Below are 293 nucleotides of genomic sequence, written 5' to 3'. Positions count from 1 at the left end.
CATCCACACATCCATCCATCCATCCATCCATCACCCACCCACCCATCCATCCATCCATCATCCACCCATCCATCCATCCATCCATCCACACATCCATCCATCCATCATCCATCCATCCACACATCCATCCATCCATCCATCCACCCGCCATTCATTCATCCATCCACACATCATCCATGCATCCACACATCCATCCATCCACCCACACATCCATCCATCCGTCCATCCACATGTCCATCCATCCATCATCCATCCATCCACACATCCATCCATCCATCCATCCATCACCCACC

Source organism: Enhydra lutris, unplaced genomic scaffold (assembly GCF_002288905.1).
Source record: "Enhydra lutris kenyoni isolate GAN:26980312 unplaced genomic scaffold, ASM228890v2 scaffoldscaffold52, whole genome shotgun sequence".
NCBI classification, from domain to species: Eukaryota; Metazoa; Chordata; class Mammalia; order Carnivora; family Mustelidae; genus Enhydra; species Enhydra lutris.
The sequence above is the reverse complement of the archived record's forward strand: the minus strand, read 5'-3'. Positions refer to the sequence as shown.